General features: G+C 36.4%; 2 protein-coding genes across 2 annotated transcripts in view; one reads left to right on the top strand and one right to left on the bottom strand.

The window, feature by feature from the left end:
- The window catches only part of LOC137249985 (uncharacterized), a 101033-nt gene extending 81513 nt beyond the window's left edge, over positions 1–19520 (bottom strand). The window contains exon 1 of the mRNA XM_067782141.1: positions 19019–19520. The gene's annotated coding sequence lies outside the window, so the exon portion shown is untranslated. The remainder of the gene's footprint in view (positions 1–19018) is intronic.
- Positions 1–20997, top strand: part of LOC137249978 (phenoloxidase-activating factor 2) — a 77711-nt gene that overhangs the window by 9815 nt on the left and 46899 nt on the right. The window lies entirely within an intron of this gene.

The following is a 20997-nucleotide window of genomic DNA, read 5'->3' as shown; positions in this document are numbered from 1 at the left end:
CGAATCGAAGAGATTATTTCACATACACATATGTAGGCAGCAGATAAGAGCTGAAGTTATTACTCATGCACACACGCATATAGCTAAATAATCAAGTATGAGATACAACTGTTCCAGAAGACATGTTCATGAGAAGTCTCGGCTTTAGGAGAAATATGCGAAAGAGGCAACAGAGAGGATAAAAGCAGTGCAAGCTGAGGAATAACTAATCGCTTCCCAAAACAGCCGGTTCTATGTACCGGAACGACTCGGGATTTTTCCCGACCAAGGGCTGTCATTTCAGTGTAGCCCCATTTTCACTGATACAACGACAACAACAGGATTAACTAATCAGTTTGATTTAAGCACGCTATTAGTCAAGTATAATTGTTAATGTGAAGTACTACTCATTCTTTATTCGAAAGTTCACCGATTCGAACGTTAGCAGAGGGTGAAAATTCATTGTAGTCCCCAAAATTCGTTACAATATCATACCTTAAAATATTGAGTGAAAATAACTTTAAATTATTTTCAACTTTCCTTGCATCTGACCGGGTGTCTCCGTTTACTCGTAAACCAAACTTGTGGTAACGTTATGGACTCACACAGTCTATGGCCACTTCAACCTAACCTTACCACAGCTTAACATACACACCTACAACCTACCTATACCTACAAAACAGCTTCAAAAATAGTTTGCAAACTTTATTAGATACTTTCTAGCTAATAATCAATCTCGAAAAGATTTTCAAAAAAACTGGAAAATCAGAGATTTGTCTTTTAAACTTCATGAACATTTGCAAATATAACAAAGTAGTCACTATGGCTCAATTAAAAGGTTGGCTCATCTCATCAGCTAAAATACAACGAACAAAATTTACTGCAGTGGTGGTAAATTTTTTGTATAAAAATAGTTTCACATCACTTTCAGTTATTTTTTCAGTAAATGCAGCGCATTATTTTCCCACCACAAACAGGAATTGCAAAGTTTTATGTTTTCTCTCCATTCCATTCGCCTAACGCCAACATGTAGATTTTGACAATCTGAACAAAGGTATGTTGTTGCTGTAGAGATGAGCTAACCATATAGTTGAACCATGGTAGTCACTTAAAATTCACACTGATGGTTTACAGTTTTTTTACGAGAAATGGTTATCTAATATGAACCCGAATTTCGCTTGAGATTTGTAAGACGAATATGAATTAGTGTACAAAAATTATCGAAATTCTAAATACTGAAGAGGTCGGTAACCGAGCCTGAATCGAATATTCGATCGTACACTAGTATGTATATATGAAAGCGTGGGATTTTAAAGGCCATTCATTTGGTTTGCTTTCTTTTATTAGAATGTTTGTGAAAATTATAAAATTATTAAATGTCGAGGCTGCTGTGCCAAGTTTCTGCAAAGAAAGTGTGTCAGAAGTGACATAATTTGCTCCCAATCTGACTCATTAACAACGTAAAGAAAAGGAGCGATTGTTCTTGCAAAAAGAAGCTCTAGACTTAAGATGTTTTCAAAATACAGTAACTGGGATTTATTTACTTTATTTAACCTCTGGACATAAGCTACAAATTTAGAGTCGGCATTTTGCAAAATATTTATTTTCGAACCAGTCTGGCACACATCCACCATAATCACAACAAATTTTGTGTGCATTCAAAAAAAAAAAAAAAAATCCAGTTATTGCTTGATTTTCTCAATTTCTTCTGCAAAACAAAATAAGCTATTTGCGCATAAAATGTATTGTATAAATAATGATTTTGTACAAATAAATAAATAACATGTTTACATTTCGTTGCCGAAAAAGGTGATTTTACTACTTGTTGTTCTAACTGATGGCCGCCAACTACTCATATTTGGCATACGGCAGTCTCTTTAGCTGATCATACTGTACATATGTGTGTATATGTATGTTCATATTTTCGGTAAAGGTGCAAAACGGCCTAACCAACATTTCCTCAAATAAGACCAAATTAACTTGTTGATTCAAGGTTGTAAGTTATTTGAACAAATTCTTTTCTAAGCGATTTGCAAAAGATTTATCAGTAGGAAGCCAACATTTTTTTAAATCGAACAACTTCTAATTAAGTACTAAACTAATAGGCGCATAATCATAGTCAAAATAAAATAGGTTTTAAATTTAGTTTCAGCTTTTTGACGTAATTTTCTATGAGCTATCTGCCAAAAAACCTGAAACTAAATTTAAAACCTATTTTATTTTGACTATGATTATGCGCCATAACAGCAGCGAACAGAAAAGAAGCAGTGGCAATTTTTTATCAAATTTCGTCAATTAAATTCTTCTTTTTATACTCAGCGTGCTTTGCACACAGTGTATATTAACTTTTATTGGATAACGGTTGGTTGTACAGGTATAAAGGAATCGAGATAGATATAGACTTCCATATATCAAAATCATCAGTGTCGAAAAAAAATTTGATTGAGCCATGTTCGTCCGTTCGTCCGTCCCATCCGTCCGTCCGTCTGCCCGTTAACACGATAACTTGAGTAAATATTGAGATATCTTCACGAAATTTGGTACACGAGCTTATCTGGACCCAGGAAGAAGAAAAAATAACGAAATCGGTTGATGATCACGCCCACTTTTATATAAAAGATTTTAAAGGGTCGTAGACGAAAATAATAAGCTATATCTTAGCGAAAAAGAGCTTTGTATCAATAGAATTTTACTGTCTAAATTGAATTATAACATTAAATTGGAAAACAAAAAAATTTTTGAAAATGGGCGTGACACCGCCTCTTTTATGACTAAGCGATTTTCTATGTGAGCCATCGGGAGCCATAATTCGAAGAAAAATTAACGGATTGTAATAAAATTGGTTACACAAATTTTCCCTATAGTAGAAAATATTTCTAGTAAAAATGATCGGTTAAAGACCACAGCAACTTAGATATAAAACAAATTTAAAAGGGTCGTAGACTAGAAAAATAAGCTATAACTTAGCCAAAAATAGTTTTGAATCAATGATATTTCACTTATCAAGTTTTATTGTAAGAGGAAATGGGGAGACATTTTTTTAAACGGCCGGTGCCACGTGTTATGTATCTGAAATGAAATGTGCAATTGAAACTCATGCTGAGTATATAATGTTCGGTTATACCCGAACTTAGACACCTTTACTTGTTTTATTTTAGATTAAAACAAAACGTCTATAAATTTTAAAAATAGAATTATAGAAACCAATTTAAAAAACGTTATAAAAAAATATCGAAAATTCGAGAAGAGTTCGAATTTTTTATTTGAAGTTCTCTGAATTTTTATCAGTACGCAGTTTTGTAGACCAATTAATTTTGGATATTTTGAGTAAACATTTCCATGAATTTTGTAACTGAAACTATGCAAACCAATCTCAAAAACGGGTTTGAAAAAGTTCGAAAACTTAAGAAAGTCTTATGAAAATCTAGACCTTTTTATGAATTCTCTGAATTATTCTGAGTATTCAATTTTGTGGCCTAATCAGTTTTGGTCTTACAAAGTGCCTTTTAGGCCTCTCAAAATTGGCATTGATTTTTGACAATTTTTCTTTCGGAGGGTCTTTAGATTTTCTTCCATACAAAGTGTTTTTTTTTTTACATGGAAGATAATCTAAACACCCTCCGGAAAAAAATTGTCAAAAACTAATACGAGCTTTAAGCTGCAGACATTGGTACTTTATCGGTAACCGTATAGGTAACCTTATAACAGCTGATTCGACCAACCTTATAAGAATCAATGCAATCGGTTATTGGTGCCGCTAAGGTCGTATCCGTATCGTAGCCAACCAATTGGGTTTTGGTTTACCGTCGTAACAATAAACAGCTGATTACGTTAGGGATACGACTACAGCGCTACGACAAACGGCACCAATGACTACAGCTTTAAACGGTTGAGCACGTTCTGTGTTCGTGTTCTGCCCTCGCCAGGTCAGGGCTTCAGTTATTAGGGACGGCAGAGTTGCCAGATCTCTAGGCAGCAATTAAGCTGGGTCCTAGAAAACTTCTAGTATTAGCTAAGAGGACGGAGTTATTCTATAACATAAGTCCTAGTACCTGATTGCGGTTCTTCAACTTCTGGTTACACTATGGGCATATTCAGTCTATATGAGGTCTTATTGGCCTGCCAGTTCAAACTAACCTAATACGAGTTTTGAGAGACTTATAAGTTGTACTTTGTTGGACTAAAATTGATTGAGCTACAAAACTGCACACTCATAATAATGCAGGGAACTCCAGAAAAAAAGTTCGAGATTTTTGTCAAAGTTTCTCAAATTTTCGAAATTTCTCTAAAACATTTTTGAGATTGGTTTGCATAGTTTCAGTTCAGTTACAAAGCATAAACAAATGAGCCAAGATCCAGCATTCCGGAATTATTGTATTTGTAATCGCATTTGTAAAAAAAAATTTGATGACGTAGCGCTTTTGAAATTTTTCCATTTATTACATTTCTCTCATATTTCGCTACCAGTGTTCGGAGTATTTAAAGCTGTTACCTGAGTAAACGACTACGCCTGAGTAAAAATTAAATTTTGAGAGCATATTTTTTCTTCCTTTTTGAAAGCGGGCGAACAACTAACATCAAATTGATGTGGTGGCTTGGCGAACCTTTCGATTGTGTTTTTGCCATGAATTTTTTCTCAGAAAAATAGTTATCTGCCTTATCAAATGCACATGGAGTCGGCCTAAAGCGTGTAGGATGACCAATTAATCCTCCCAGTAGCACCCCACATTCTGGAAGAAAAGTGGGCTCTGTCTCCCCGGATATTTATTGCGAAAAAATATTATTATTATTGTTTTCGGTTTACCATACATATTTCATGCTCATTTAATGACAGAAGGTATCAAGACCGGGGCAGATTCCTGTAGGCACGATAACGGCGACCTGGTAAATGACGTACAGAGTGCGAGCGAAGACGAACCCGATACCCCGATCGTCGATGATGAAAAACACGGTCCGACATTCAACTATGGCGAAGTGAGAATGGCAATATCACGGCAAAAAAATCACAAGGTGCATGTAATGAAGGGATACCCGCCGGGCTGTTCAAACATGGTGGCAAAGAGTTGGCATAAGATAAAGAAGCAAAAAAGTGGGTGTTGCAGTAAATAAACAAGTAAATGGACAAGGCGAAGTAGTTCCTGTCATCGGGGCCTTTGTAGCCACGTCACGGTTGACGGATATAAATTCGAGACTGTGAATGTTTTCGTCTATTTGGGAAGGAGCATTCAAAGCAAAAGCAATGTCAGCCTAGAAATCAAACGGAGAATAACTCTTGCCAACAAGTGCTTCTTTAGGTAATTGAAACGTAAAGCCCTCTCTCGATGAACAAAATTCTCGCTCTACAAGTCACTCATCATACCTGTCCTAATGTATGGCTCGGAATCATGGAAGGTGTCGAGAGAAGATGAGATGGCTCTTGGAATATTCGAGAGAAAAGTGCTCCGGAAGATTTATAGTCCTATCCGTGATGTCGACGGCGCGTATCGAAGGAAACACAGAAAGCTTCGCTAGCTAGGTCATGTTATGCGGATGAACGAATACGCTCCGGCAGTTTGTGAACAGAGGAAAGAGAAGACCATCACTGAGTTGGGAGAAACAGTCGGAGGAAAATTTGACCTAGCGTGGTGCTTCCAATTGGCGACTGTTATCGCAAAACAGGGTTAGCTGACCTCACTGACTCAACGTACTTCGTTTGAAGTGCTGCATGTTGATTTTTGGCAGGATTTACAGATCGCGTCCGTACACATTTTTTGCTTATATTCTCATTCCGTACGAATAAAGTACAAAAACTGTGAGTAATCAGCTTTTCATACGTATACAATGAAAACTTCAACCAAAAGATATAAGTAATACTATTTAGTTTTAAACTCGACCCAAATAAACCTTTAAGATAAAAAATCTAGTAGGAGGTAAGAGCGGAGCAAAATACTCCGATTGGGATAAAGTCTGAACACTGCGTCAGCAATGAAACATGTTCTCAAAAGCGTGACGTCACGCCGAGAAAATTTATTTCACAGCTAACTATGATTTTTTTGCTCTCTCATGTTTTAATGCGGGATCTGTTTATTGGTTAAATGTTACAAAGTTCATGGATTTGCTTTCTCAAAATTAAAAAAAAATGAACTTAGTTGAAGAAATTTTATAAAAATTGCCACTGCTAATTTTCTGTTCGGTGCTGCACAAAGCTAGATATTTATTAGTAAGTACATATGTATATATCCACTACGTATTTTTTACTGTATAGGTATTACTGCTGCAATCTGGTTGTAAGCCTCACGCAAAAGTGTTTTTATCTTATTTGCTCTTTTCATCACAATTATTACAGACTTAATTAACATCATCTTTTTAATTTTTTTTTTAAACAGTCTAGTACATACATATGTACATCCATAAGCACTTTGTTTCATTAACTATTAATTTATTGATTATTTCTGTCATAAGTTCGAGTAGTCAACTCTTTGGTTAATGAAATGTGAATGAAAGGGGAGCTATATTTACGTTTAAAATTGTTTCTATATTCACATCATAAGTATGTGTTTAGTGTTCGTCGTAAATTTTTCGTTAGTTTTTAATTGCTTCTCTTCATTTTGGGTATAAACCAAAAATCTGGCGGTGAAACTTGAAATTGATAAGAATCATTTCATTATTAAGAATGTAGTGAAGGGCATAATGAAAGCATCACTTCGTTTATTTTTAACCATTGTCTATGTAAATTGTTTTTTGAACATTAGACATCAGTGGTGTGAACCGGATGTAGAGCGTATTGGTTTTCAATAAGAATCATTAAGAGCAACATGCGCTCCAATGTACATTTTAATACGTTTTCATTTTTCCACAGATCTGAAGGTCTAATTAATATTTTTTGATCGATCTTAAGTGCTTGGTTTCGTTTTAAAGCCCTGGCAAATTTGACGTATCCATATCTATATAATACAGCTGATCCAACCAACCTTATGGAAATCAATGTAATTGCCAGGACCTTTAAGTTTGATGCAATATTGAACACTCCAATGTCAGCCCAATGAGCTGCTTAACTCAAAATCGGGGAAAAAAGCACACTCATGGCTCTGACAAGAGGGTGACTATAGATGCCATGTGATTTGCCTTACAAGGGGAATATCGAAGAAGTTCTTGAATTCGCTGTATGTACCCAAGGCTTCCGGCTTTTTCTAAAATAGCAAAGTTGGCTTCTTACTTTCCACAACTGCTGCCAACATCGGCAGCGAATTATGATCGTCGGTTTATTGGCTTATTATGGCCGAGTTTTCGGCTCCTATTGATTACTTCCGGGTTTCAGATGTGTCATCGATTTTATAGTGAAGTTTTATCAATATCTCTTTCATACCAAACCAATGTGCCGTCGATAACCAACTTTTATTAAATCAATAATGCGCCGATAACAAGTAAGGAATACTCCCATAGCAAATCAATAAGTTTTCAATACAAAAAGCGACAACTTTCCAATAACACGCTAATAAGAACACTTCGATAACAAATTGATATTAAGCCGTCCGGTTTGGGTTCCGGCTTCGGTTTTACTTAAAATCTTTAGGTTAGGTTAGGTTTAAGTGGATGCCGTCCGCGTAGGAGCGGCACACCTAGGCCTTTATAGGCCCATTGTGAAACCACACGGACTTGTTCCCACTCTCCTAATCAAACCACTTCGTTGAGTTTGTGAAGCTAACTAAGCGTCGTGTATTGACCTCAGCTATATCGGTCAGATCTGCGAGAAAGATCTTGCCCTTTAAACGTTGCCTTCTTCTGCCGAGGGCTGGACATTCACAGAGTAGATGCCTAACAGTTTCAGGACTCTTCTTCGTTGCCGCAGCTTTTACAATAATCATTAAATGGAGCGCCAATACTTTCCGCATGCGGTCGAATACAAACGTGACCAGCGAGAAGACCTACAACTAAGGAAAGATCCCTCTTACGGAGGGTGAGAAGCTCTCGCGATCTCTTCTCATTTCATTCCAGCCATGTGAGTTTTGCCGTGTGGCATCTATCATGATGCTTCCATCTTCCATCAATCTTTACTTTACTCTCTCCTCGCTTTCTTTTTTCCTTTTCTTACCTATCGTTTCATTTCATTTCATTTCATTTCGTTTCACTTTATCCTTTGAACATTCATATGTGTACATCGATTTGTTGTTTTGACTTTTGATCAACTGACTTTTTGTCGGAATCGCTCATATCAACACAAATAGAGTACCATTTCGAAAGACTACGATCACGCTTATACAACGCTTACGCTTACATTTCGAATTCCCCCAAACGGTGAGCAAAGATGTTAACGCATCAGTAATTTATTCAGTTGTAAAATTGCTCTTGCTCTGTGTTATTAAGCCTAAATGAATTCAATTCTGATTCGTTTCAATGCATTGTTGAGTAGAAATCTAGAATACATTATAGTAAATCACGTTCCGAGCTCAACTCTCACATGCAATGACAATAATTCGCTATCAATAATCATACAATAAAAAAAGAGAAGCACAGCACGCATTGACCTAGCCGATCGTCGCCAAGCTGATAATGTTGATCTGATATCAATGAAGATGATATTCATATTCAAATAAGGGCGAATGTTGCTTTTGTGTTTTGTCAGGTGTACGGTACACGTGTTAATTAGGCTTAGGAAATTTAAATTGTTATGTTTGAAAGCTTATCAAAATGCGGCTGACTAAACGAGATTATCGTTAAGTGCCCGCCCCCTCCCCCTCCCCTATTTAAGCACATGTCTGGCTATCGTTTACGTATTAAAATTTGAAATCGGAAAAAAAAACAACACAAAAAGCATATGTATAAAAAGCCTTCATTTAAAAGGTAACAAAATAAACAAATACCTTCATGTTTGTGTTGTTAGAGTATTTACATATGGGTCATTATTTTACAAATCGAACAAATTTTGAGATTTCATAATTTTGATTCGGCTCAAACTTTTTTTAAGTTGCTCGCACGAAATAAGCAAATACCTGCATCAGCATTTCCTCGAAAAAAATTTTTTTCAGAGATCTGCATGTGTTCAGATTCGATGGGTAAGCAAACTTGCCCACATTCAAAATGCTATATCTTTGGTTCCACTCGTCGTATGTTATTAATTTTTGTTTTATTTTGAAGGTAACAATATTTACTTTATAACTGCGTTAAAAACATTTAATTTTATAAAATCAAAATAATGAATAAAAAATAAATTTTTAAAATAATTATTACATACTGTTTTCCCCCACGAATATTTTCGAAAAAATATATATAATATGTGATACACTTTCATCAAAAAAAAACCTTTTTATTTTAAGTTGAACAATTTTGTGGTTCAAAAGATAATAACTCATTTCAGACCTGACCTCGAGCAACTTGTTTACATTTACTTGCAGCAGGTACGTGCTACAATTGTATACAGCCAACGCCTGCCTGTGTATGCATGCATGGTCAATTTAACTACAACATACCTACATATGTATATGTACTTGTAAATAAACCTACTAATCACTTAGCATGTAGCTAGTTTTACGAAATTATAATTTTTGTCAGAATTAGTATAAGTAGATGTAAGATTGTAAATAGAAAACAGAATTAAATTTTATTTCAATGTAGAAACATCGTTCATTTCCGTTCAATAAACCTAGCTCATTTTCTACTTATAGGTAGGTTTATTTACAAGTACATATATGTATGTATAGTATAGTTAAGTTGACCATACATGCATACACAGGCAGGCGTTGCCTTTATACAATTGTAGCACGTACCTGCTGCAAGTAAATGTAAACAAGTTGCTCGAGGTCAGGTCTGAAATGAGTTATTATCTTTTGAACCACAAAATTGTTCAACTTAAAATAAAAAGGGTTTAGATGAAAGTGTATCGCATATTATATATATTTTTTCGAAAATATTCGTGGGGGAAAACAATATGTAATAATTATATAAGAATTCATTATTTTGATTATATAAAATTAAATATTTTTTTAACGCAGTTATAAAGTAAATATTGTTACCTTCAAAATATAACAAAAATTAATAACATACGACGAGTGGAACCAAAGATATAGCATTTTGAATGTGGGCAAGTTTGCTTACCCATCGAATCTGAGCATATGCAGATCTCTGAATAAAAAAAAAATTTTTTTCGAGGAAATCCTGATATATGTGTTGACTTAAATTGCGAAAAGATTCCAACAAATAAATTTGGTGTCTTTTAAAAAAGTGAAAATTTTTTTTCTACAAATCCGTACGATTTGTAAAATAATGACCCATATGTAGATATGCATTTACATATCGATGTACGTTTGTATGTATATATGTATGTAAGTATGTAAGTCTATTAGTGTCACATTGATCGTCTCAGATGGCGCCTCCTTTTTAAAAACGCTGCACGCCTGTTAGTTCAATTTCCGAGCGATCGTTTATCAATTCGTTTTCATTTAAAAAGTCACTACTTCACAACAACTTATTTAATTCACACTTGGACATATGTTCTTTGTTTTTTGTCATACAAATCTAGATTTACCCTACATAGCACATACGATGTGTATGTAAATGTAAATAGAGAATTTACACTTGACAAATTTGTGCGATTGATTGATTCAACTTCAAATGCATACAAAATACGGCGAGGAATGCACACACACACACACACACACACACACACACAATTGTGCTTGATTGCATGCACGTACGCCTAATAGAAAATCGATAGTAAACAAGGAATTGAACTCATTTGGTTTTGATTGTAAAAAATATTTAAATAAAAATACGCTTTCATTCTTATCGGCGCCTGTGAAATCCAAAAGAGATTGTGATGTTATCAATGATTCGTAAAACAAAAAAAAAAAAAAAAAACAAGTAAGGAAGGCTAAAATCGGCGGTAACCGAATATTACATACTCAGCTGAGAGATATGGAGACAAAATAAGGGAAAATCACCATGTAGGAAAATGAACCTAGGGTAACCCTGGAATGTGTATGTATGACATGTGTATGAAATGCAAGGTATTAAAAAGTATTTTAAGAGGGAGTGGGCCATAGTTCTATAGGTGGACGCCATTTAAGGATATCGCCATAAAGGTGGACCAGGGCTGACTCTAGAATTTGTTTGTACGATATGGATATCAAATGAAAGGTGTTAATGAGTATTTTAAAAGGGAGAGGGCCTTAGTTCTATAGGTGGACGCCTTTTCGAGATATCGCCACGAAGGTGGACCAGGGGTGACTCTAGAATTTGGTTGTACGATATGGGTATCAAATGAAAGGTGTTAATGCGTATTTTAAAAGGGCGTGGGACTTAGTTCTATAGGTGGACGCCTTTTCGAGATATCGCCATAAAGGTGGACCAGGGGTGACTCTAGAATTTGTTTGTACGATATGGGTATCAAATGAAAGGTGTTAATGAATATTTTAAAAGGGAGTGGGCCTTAGTTCTATTGGTGGACGCCTTTTCGAAATATCGCCATAAAGGTGGACCAGGGGTGATTCTAGAAAGCGTTTGTACAATATGGGTATCAAACGAAAGGTGTTAATATTTTAAAAGGAAGTGGGCCTTAGTTCTATAGGTGGAAGCCTTTTCGAGATATCGCCATAAAGGTGGAGCAGGGGTGACTCTAGAATTTGTTTGTACGATATGGGTATCAAATGAAAGGTGCTAATGAGTATTTTAAAAGGGAGTGGGCCTTAGTTCTATAGGTGGACGCCTTTTCGAGATATCGCCATAAAGGTGGACCAGGGGTGACACTAGAATTTGTTTGTACGATATGGGTATCAAATGAAAGGTGTTAACGAGTATTTTAAAAGGGAATGGGCCTTAGTTCTATAGGTGGATGCCTTTTCGAGATATCGTTATAAAAGTGGACCAGGTTGACTCTAGAATGCGTTTGTACAAATGGGTATCAAACGAAAGGTGATAATGAGTATCTTAAAAGGGAGTAGGCCTTAGTTCTATAGGTGGACGCGTTTTCGAGATATCGCCAACAAGGTGGACCAGGGGTGACTCTATAATGTGTTTGTACGATATGGGTAACAAATTAATGGTATTAATGAGTGTTTTATAAGGGAGTGTCGGTAGTTGTATAGGTGAAGGCGTTTTCGAGATATCGACCAAAATGTGGACCAGGGTGACCCAGAACGTCATCTGTCGGGTACCGCTAATTTTTTTATATATATAATACCACGAACAGTATTCCTGCCAAGATTCGAAGGGCCTTTGATTTCGCCCTGAAGAACTTTTTCATTTTCTTTTACTTAATATGGTAGGTGTCACACCCATTTTACAAAGTTTTTTTCTAAAGCGTTATTTTGCGTCAATAAACCAATCCAATTACCATGTTTCATTCCTTTTTTCGTATTTGGTATAGAATTATGGCATTTTTTCATTTTTCGTAATTTTCGATATCGAAAAAGTGGGCGTGGTCATAGTCGGATTTAGGCCATTTTTTATACCAATACAAAGTGAGTTCAGATAAGTACGTGAACTGAGTTTAGTAAAAATATATCGATTTTTGCTCAAGTTATCATATTAGCGGCCGAGCGGAAGAACACCCGGTCGACTGTATATAAAAACTGGGCGTGGCTTTAATCGATTTCGCCCTCTTTCACAGAAATAAGTTGTCGTCCCAGAATCTAAACCCCTAGCAAATTTCACAAGGATAGGTAAATGTTTGTTCGACTTATGCCATAAAAAGTATCCTAGCAAATTAAATGAAAAAGGGCGGAGCCACGCCCATTTTGAAATTTTCTTTTAGTTTTACATTTGATTGCACCATATCATTACTGGAGTTGAATGTTGACATAATTTACTTATATACTGTAAAGATATTAAATTTTTTGTTAAAATTTGACTTAAAAAAATTTTTTTAAGTGGGCGTGGTCGTTCTCCGATTTTGCTAATTTTTGCTAAGCATACATATAGTAATAGGAGTAACGCTCCTGCCAAAGTTCATCATGATATCTTCAACGACTGCCACATTACAGCTTGCAAAACTTTTAAATTACATTCTTTTAAAAGTGGGCGGTGCCACGCCCATTGTCCAAAATTTTAATAATTTTCTATTCTGCGTCATAAGTTCAACTCACCTACAAAGTTTTATTCCTTTATCAGTTTTTGGTAATGAATTATCGCACTTTTTCGGTTTTTCGAAATTTTCGATATCGAAAAAGTGGGCGTGGTTATAGTCCGATATCGTTCATTTTAAATAGCGATCCGAGACGAGCGCCCAGGAACCCGCATACCAAATTTCATCAAGATACCTCAAAATTTACTCAAGTTATCGTGTTAACGGACAGACGGACGAACGGACGGACGGACATGGCTCAATCAAATTTTTTTCGATACTGATGATTTTGATATATGGAAATCTATATCTATCTCGATTCCTTTATACCTGTACAACCAACCGTTATCCAATCAAAGTTAATATACTCTGTGAGCTCTGCTCAACTGAGTATAAAAACAAAGGTATCGTTTTGAAGTGGAAACTACCAAGCAATAATCGGTGCAATGGGAGTTGATGAATAGAGAAAGTTAGGTTCGATAATGAATTAAAGAAAAATACATTTTACCTACATAAACCTTGAAAAGTGCATACTCTTTAAAACTCACCTGAGCGAAGCTCACATAACGGTAGCTTCTTAGGAATAAGGGCTAAGTAAACTTCTTAAACCCTAACGCCATAGTCCTAACCATACCCATATCCATTACAATCTCCAATGTGATCGATTAATGGTGCCTTAACCAAAAATCGTGAAAATTTCATAAAAGTGAAGAAACGCAAAAAACTACAAACATATTCCACAAAAAATAAGTCTCTTAATCATAACGTATCTAAAACAATGAATAAAACCTACAAAAAGTTATTAAATTCACCAACTCAAATATTTTTAGGTTATGGATATGGCGAGAAACCAAAAACCAATTGGATGGCTATGGTATGGTTATGGCGTTAGCGTTATGGTATGGCACTGTAACGAAGCTTTTCCTTGCCCCGGTGCTTCTTCAATAAGTGCTGGAGTATACTCGCCGTGTCCAAGGTTCGCTTACAATAAATTTGTATTTCGGTGCACCTTGCAAATCGTTTTCGTATAAAATACACTTTATTGCTTTAAATACTATAATATAAAGCGTAATAAAAAAATATTTGTATGTATTCTTCACTTTGAAGCTTGCTCTATGATTAGTCGCGGGCTAACGGTCCCTCGTGTCCCGTTAGGAGCGTTCCGTTAGGACGCCTTGCTGGTCGTTGCCTGGGTACGTGTAAATGTATCTCAGTGACGCCTTGCGTCGGCGTGTTTCTCTTAGTGTTAGCGACTGCGCTGTCTCTGCTGCGGTTTATGTCGGTGTGTCTGCGTGAGTGTAACTCCTGTATGGTTGACGTCGTATATTTGCGTAACTCTGCTGCGGTCAATGTCGTATGTTTGCGTAGCTCTGCTGCGGCCAACGCCGTCTGTTAGCGTATCTCTGCCGTGGCCAACGTCGTATGTTTGCATAGCGCTGCTGCGCCCAGCGTCGTATGTTAGCGTGACTCTGCTGTGGCCAACGTCGTATGTTTGCGTAGCGCTGCTGCGGCCAGCGTCGTATGTTAGCGTGACTCTGCTGTGGCCAAAGTCGTATGTTTGCGTATCGCTGCTGCGGCCAACGTCGTATGCTCGTCTAGTTCTGCTGCGGATAACGTCGTATGCTTGCGTAACTCTGCTGTTTCTGCCGAGGCTTACGGCGGTGGTGCGCGGGCTCGCGGCGCTGTGGGCCTTTACTTCGCAGGGAGCGAGCGTGGTCTAAGGCGTTGTAGAGCGGTCAAAACCAGCTTACCCACAATCCTCAGCTAACGGCTTTCTCCTATGAAGGGAACTGTCTTGCGATGGTCAAAACCGATACGCCTTTCAGATGCCCTCCAATTGCTGCTCGGGTAACAATCACAACTTCGTGTCCCGTTAGGTGGATTCCGTTAGCCTCGGTACAGTCACGTTGTGGCGTTTCACTTCAATTCACTGCTACTGCGGATGCCGACGTACTTCTGCCACGGTTAACGTTTCGTTGAGCGCGAGATCACGATGCTGTGGAGGACGTTTGCTTACGAGAGAGCGAGCGTTGGCTAAAGCGTTGTAGAGCGGTGAAAACCAGCTTACCCACAATTCTTAGTTCACGCCTTTCTCCTATGAACCGCACTGGCTTGCAATGGTCAAAACCGATATGCCTTCCAGAGCGCTCCAATAGTAGCTCCGGTCACAACCACAACCGCGTGCTGACTCCTGCTGTCTTCTTGTGTTTTTCTTTTCATAGCAAAAGGCTCCATTACTGATACTTAGCATAGACTTGACTTGACTTGGCGTAAACTTGGCAACTTAGCCACGATTATACTCCACTTAGCGTATACAATCTGGCATCATAATCAATAAATGTCAATTTGTATGACAAAATGTCAAAATGAAATGGAAAAAAAACAAACGGCATCTCAAAATATAAACGTCACTTAGAACTTACATAGAAAATCTAAATTCAACAGACTTCTAAGTCAAGTGTTGCTAAGGTTTGAGTAATCAGTAACATGCAATGTTCATTTAACAGAAGTGTAAGTGACTGTTCTCAAGTCAAATCAAGTCTATGCTAAGTATCAGTAATGGAGCCTTAATGCTCTTGATGTTGCTAGCATAGTTCTTTGCGTTGCCATGGTTACGGTGTTGCTAGGGATTGCCGCAATACTCGTTGTGCTAGTGATGTTTCAGAGACTTGTTTGTGTTTCGTGTTGTGTTGGCTATGTTGCTGATCGTGTTCTTGTTTAGAGTTTTATTTGTGTTGCGTTGTCTATGTTACTGATTCGGTGTTGTAGGGCGGTGGTTTTGTATGGGCCAAATTAAGGGCTTATATTTGGTCCTCACAGCACCATTAATCGATTACATTGACTTCCATTAGGTAGGTTCGATCAGCTGTTTTATCTGGTTATGGTTATATGGTTATAAGTCACCATTAATTGGTCCTTAAGTAAAAAATTGTAAGAGAAGTATATTTGTAGGGTGTTGCCAATTTCACACAGAGGCTTATTGAAAAAATTAGTCAAGTTTTCTACACTAAAGGCCTAATTGAACTCAATCTGTCATACAAAATACAAATTTTTAGTTATCTCATTATTGCTTTATTGAATGCCTAATTGAGTGAAAAATCCAGTCGGGTTTGCTTGGTGCTTCAAATTTTATTGTCAATGTTACAAATGACAATCAAAAATAAATTATTTTCATTAATTTACGAAAAATATAAAAACGCGAAAAAATTTCAAAAGTTAATTTTCGCTGCATTTGCTGCAAAAGATAATATGGCTTTTTCGAAAAGAGGTACATATTTGATTAGGTGCAACATCTATGGGTAGTGGTGCATGCATTTTATTTTGATTGGTTTTATATTTAAGAAGGAAACTGCTGCTTTCCATTTTAACTATTTTTTGTAAAAACGAAATACATATTTTTTGTGGCTGCTGACAGATGTTCACTTAATGTAGGAAAAGGTCCTGTATGAAAAGGGAAATTTAATTATTTCATTAAATAGAATTGTGATTCGATTAATTTTCTGTGTGAAAACGGCATAACGCTCTTTTTTACCAACTCATCCAACTTTTCGCTCTTTCGATCGGAAACCAAATATACAGGGAAACCCCTCTTAATAGAAAACTCTATTAGGCGGACACCTCACTTGGCCAGACAGTTTTTCATGCAACAAATGTAAAGTAAAATTTTCAGAACAATTTGCCCTCCGTTAGGCGGACAATTTCTTGGCCGGAGGCCAATATATGTATTATATATAATATGGCATGAAAAACTCCTACTGAGCAGACACGAAGCTCTTATCGGCGTTCATTGAGATCTGTTTTCATAACAAATTAATCAAAAACCTCTCTTGGACGAACGCGAGCTCCTTGCAAGCGAACGAAGTGGTAGCCTACATATATATATATATGCCAAATGAAAAAAGTGTGCCCTCCGAATAAAATCAATTTTGCGTTCGATGAATATGTAGTTTAAAAAATGTTTTGGGGTAATGCACATTATACAAAATTTAAGGTTTAAGAAGCTTAGCATCACATTTATGAATGAAAAATATAGCTGAGTTGCCTGAAGCTAGGTTATGTTGAACTGGCCGGTCCTTAAGGACCTCACATAAATTGAATGTGCTTGCAGAAGTTTATTATGACATCACAATGTCCTATTGAAAAATACTAGAAGTTTTCGAGGGCCCACAATGCTAGCTTTCTGTAGACCTGAAATTTTTATTTGGCATGATTTTTGACACCTTTCCGTGTCCTTTTTTCAGGACTTCTCACCGTCGCAAATACTTCAAGTCCAATATTATTCTTGGAGTCGACTCGAAATGCATACTGGATCTCGAATCGTGTGAACATCTAAAACACCGTGGATGATCTGATTGCGCACATGGGTTTTTTGATCAGGGGATAGCGATGTAGCTCGGTGGATCTCTTTATATTTATACCTGGAGCTGGATATGAACCACTGGCGAAGTCAATCAGCCTACATTCATAAATATTTTTTTTCATTTGTTTGAAAAAAAAAAAATACTTTTTTCACCCACACATAAAGGAAAATAGATATATGTATACTGACCTCCTCATATCCAAATTTTCAGCATCGAAAAAGATTTTGATTGAGCCATGCCCCTACGTGCATTCGTCCGTCCATTAACACGATAACATGAGCAGAAATTAAGATATTTTTACGATATTTAAAATATCACGCCCACTTTTTAAGGTATTCACAAAACTTTTAATACTAAAGCCGAGCAAAAAGCGATCTATTTTAACGAGATTTGGTCTTGACATTGTTTTCTTGACATCCAGTTTCTGAATCTATGGATCATGCTGAGTAATATTGTCCATGGGACCATAGGCCTGAAATGGATTTCGAGCCTCCCTAATTTTGTTAGAAAATATTTTTTTTTTAGAAATTTGTATTATTATTTTTGTTAGAAAATATTTTGGGCTATTCCATGATTCAATCATAAGAGGTTTGCTCGACAGACACATTTTTTGACAATTGCAGCCATTTTGCTCCCAAATCGAATTGACATCCGTTAACTGTGTTGTTTCTTTGCGAATTTTCGAAAAATATTAGTAGTAGAAATAGGAAGCAATCAGATAAGTATTTAACTGCATAATTCCTTAGAACATTTATGAAATATTTAGTAGAAAATGAATTATTTCCCAAAAACTTTTGGCATTTACAAAATTAATATCACTACTAATATACTACCAAAAATACTTGTCTACTACAATTTCACTTAAGGGAACTGAATTATGCCCCGCTTTCCTTACTTCGTAAAAGCAACCCGTCATATTTTTCAATTTGGGAGTGTCAAAGATCTGTCATCATTGAAGAACAAACCTCTAGTAATTGAATCATGGGCTATTCAAAAATTGAATTTGCAATATGGAAAAGTAAAACATTTGTCGATTTTTGCAACAAATTCGTCGATTTTCCCCCAAAAAGAAGCGATAAAATGCGAAAAATAGTAGGAAAGCGCCCTATAGCGACGAATATTTTACTTTTACATATTGCAAATTCAATTTTTGAATAGCCCAAAATATTTTCTAACAAAAATAATAATAAAAATGTCTAAAAAAAAAAATATGATCACGGGCACGGCACGGGTTAACATCTTCCAATTGCGCTCAAAGTTTGGCAATCTTAAAATCTAACAAAATGAAATATATTAGGGAGGATGCCCGCAAAAAAAATCCCACATCGAATTTTTAAAACCACCCTACTACAAATATTACTCCACACGCGGGGTATATAGTGTGCGGTTTCGCACGAACTACGACTTCATTGCTTGTTAAGTTCTAATGTTAAATTAAAATAAAACTTAGCACACGTTCTTTTATTTTTTTAAATTTTTTGTATTTAAAAAATTTTAATAATTTTATTGAAATCGGTTGGATGTTAATATATTTTTTTTTCCACCAATCAGATTTCTTAATATTAATAATTCGATACTTAAGTATTTTGCTAAACTAATTATGTTATAGCAGTTCGATACGAATAATTTTCTCAACACTTACAGCCTCTTAAAATTTCTGCGCCCTTGGTGTAATTTGCGATTTTTCGTAAAGATCTAATTTTATTTTTTTTGTTTGCTTATTGTTTGTGTTGGTTTTATATGCCAAATAGAAAAGTACACATCTATTATTTATTATTCATTCATACATTTGCATAACAATTTAAGTTTTGCTTTGTTAACTCGTTTACACTGAACTTGAAAATTATTGCGTATTTTTACTTGATTTTTTTTTTCTAATTTCTTTGCTATATTTGTTTTTGTTTTTTTTTTTTTTTTGTGTTACATCAACAACATCTGCAAACGTTAGTCACTCGTTCTGGCCTTCAACACCTTTGATTTTTCACGCAAAAATTATTTTGCCAAATCTATAGTACGTAATATTATTTTCTTCTTAATTCTCGTATTTCATTCACGCTCATCAGTTGTCACGCCGTAGTCAGTGTATATATGTCCGCACGTTCCGTAATTCAATTCAAGACTGAGCGTTTTATGAGCGTTAAACTAGCAGCTAGCAGTCGCAAAACTTTTCATTTGTTTATTTAAGTATTTGCTAAAAGCGCTTCGATGCTGATCTGCTAACCAGCTAGCAGTCAGTTAGTACGCCGGCCAGTCAGTCAGTTAGCCGAATAGTCAGTTGTTGGCGTTGATCTGGTGCGCCGATCACTCGAAACGTAAACATTTCATGTCTGTATGGAGCAAAATGCTTTGCTTTTAAGCTTGAAACACAATAAACACAATGCCCTGACGCCGCGAAATAAACGCGACTAATATCGCCTGGTGCCACCGTGGTGTGATGGTAGCGTGCTCCGCCTATCACACCGTATGCCCTGGGTTCAACTCCCGGGCAAAGCAACATCAAAATTTTAGAAATAAGATTTTTCAATTAGAAGAAAATTTTTCTAAGCGGGGTCGCCCCTCGGCAGTGTCTGGCAAGCGCTCCGATTGTATTTCTGCCATGAAAAGCTCTCAGTGAAAACTCATCTGCCTTGCAGATGCCGTTCGGAGTCGGCATAAAACATGTAGGTCCCGTCCGGCCAATTTGTAGGGAAAAATCAAGAGGAGCACGACGCAAATTGGAAGAGAAGCTCGGCCTTAGATCTCTTCGGAGGTTATCGCGCCTTACATTTATTTTTTTTTTATTATTTTAATATCGCCTGGTCAAAAATAGAATCCCCATAATTACATTAAGGTGAACACAATGAACGCCAAGAGCGAAATTTATGCGGCAGTTACTCACGAACGTACGTACGTACGTCAGCTGACACGACCTATCTTATGGGTGTGCAATGTAAACGAAAACTCACAGACGTGCAACGCCCGTACGTACGTAGCTCGGAACGTAGAAATCAAAACAATTTTGATTTTTTCCGTAAGAACGTGTCAGCTGATCGCTCTCTCACTAGACAGAGTTGCCTAGTAAACTTTTCTGCGCTAAATTTTGACCGTTTGCAGTTTTATGCAAAAACACCTAATTAAAGTTTGAAAAATTGTGAAAATAATTCGAAATAATTATGTAAAAGTGCAGATTATAAATATGTAATCTATTTATATTTATTTAATATTAATTCCAGCCTTTTACAACATCAAAAATTACATTGAAAAAATTTGATTTTCCATAAGCATGCATGCAAAATGGTAAATGGCAACAATGCTTATCTGTAAACAATACACACACAAATATGTTATGTACATGTACACAGACGCACACATTGATTCCTACGGGCTTGAGGGTTCGGTCAAACGTGTTTCGTACGACAAACGTCCGTACGTGCGGCACACGTCGGCGGGTAATTGCCGCTTTACGCGACGTCATTTTGCGACGATAGATTTATTTCTATCGTCGCCGCCGGGCGATGACGACAAACATCCCAAGGGTTGCTGCTGTTCAATTTTTTAGCTACAAAAAAAGAAAACATATTATAGAAAAACAAATTTTTTTTTCTTTACATATAATTTTTAATTTAATTTCTTAACATTTTT

The sequence above is a fragment of the Eurosta solidaginis genome, chromosome 1 (genome assembly GCF_040869045.1).
Source record: "Eurosta solidaginis isolate ZX-2024a chromosome 1, ASM4086904v1, whole genome shotgun sequence".
Classification (NCBI taxonomy): Eukaryota; Metazoa; Arthropoda; class Insecta; order Diptera; family Tephritidae; genus Eurosta; species Eurosta solidaginis.
Note: the sequence above shows the minus strand (reverse complement) of the source record. Positions and strands in the feature narration are given on the sequence as shown.